General features: G+C 40.3%; 1 protein-coding gene across 1 annotated transcript in view; it reads left to right on the plus strand.

The window, feature by feature from the left end:
- Positions 1–636: 636 nt before the first annotated feature.
- The window catches only part of MAGI1 (membrane associated guanylate kinase, WW and PDZ domain containing 1), a 90,971-nt gene continuing 90,538 nt past the window's right edge, over positions 637–1,069 (plus strand). The window contains exon 1 of the mRNA XM_009076881.1: positions 637–748. The gene's annotated coding sequence lies outside the window, so the exon portion shown is untranslated. The remainder of the gene's footprint in view (positions 749–1,069) is intronic.

Below are 1,069 nucleotides of genomic sequence, written 5' to 3' on the forward strand. Positions count from 1 at the left end.
ATTTCTTGAACTGAAATGGGCTTATAGGTGATCTTCTGTGAGAATAGTTGGCAGGTTGTCTCTTTCATGAGCATGTGAATGGTGCCTCAAAACTGTCTCGTGGTACTTCTTAATGCTGGATAAAAAATAATAGTATAAATAGAGATAAAACACTAAGAAGAAATAAGGGAGAAATTATCTTTATGATGTTGAAAGAACATTTGGTGAGATAGTGATACAGGAATAATGGAAGCTAGAAAGATGTTGCCTTATCTGAAAATACAGACTGCAATTTTAGTGAAGTTGAAGTATGAGAGACAGTGCTAATAGCAGGAAGGTAATTGCTGGCATACTCCCAGGTACCAAATTTTCCAGCTGTGTTTCTGCATGTGGTATGAGATTTCTTTGCCAGAGAGTCTTTCTGAGAATACAAAAAACATTGTCCTTGGGTTGTTTTGTTCAGCTGGTGCTGCCAGTTCAACCTGAGGTCTATGTCTTCTTTTCACATGGGCTCTTTAGACACTGGGTAGCTCACTGAACTACAGCAGTATTTTACAGATACTGCTGTACCTTCATGAGATTTTTTTACTGTCTCTTTTAACTCTTGATAAGAAAACAGCTATATTAATGTGCTAATATTTCATTTCAGGCACAACCCGCCCTCCAAGAGAAGGAGAAGTGCCTGGTGTGGACTATAACTTTCTGACTGTGGAGGAGTTTCTGGAGTTGGAGCGAAGTGGGACCCTTCTGGAAGTAGGAACTTATGAAGGTATGGAGCCATGGGCAGTGAAAAAGCACTTCAAATAGCTGTGGTAGGACACAACACTTGCAACACCCTTGCTCAAGTTAGCACCTTCCTTTCCATCCTAGTGCTCTCCTTCCCTTTTCCCTGTACCCTGAGAGAGGGAATTTCAGTATTGCTATGCTTTTGTCTTTTCCCTTCAAGTTAACTGCCTCAAAAGATTAACATCAGTAGGCCAGGAAAATCCAATATGTAATCCAGTAACAAAATACTGAGGCAGTATGCATCTATTCTTTGTATCTACTATGGCTCATCTCCTTCTTCACTTCTTCCCTCCTGCTGTTTTCC

The sequence above is a fragment of the Acanthisitta chloris genome, unplaced genomic scaffold, assembly GCF_000695815.1.
Source record: "Acanthisitta chloris isolate BGI_N310 unplaced genomic scaffold, ASM69581v1 scaffold846, whole genome shotgun sequence".
Lineage (NCBI taxonomy): Eukaryota > Metazoa > Chordata > Aves > Passeriformes > Acanthisittidae > Acanthisitta > Acanthisitta chloris.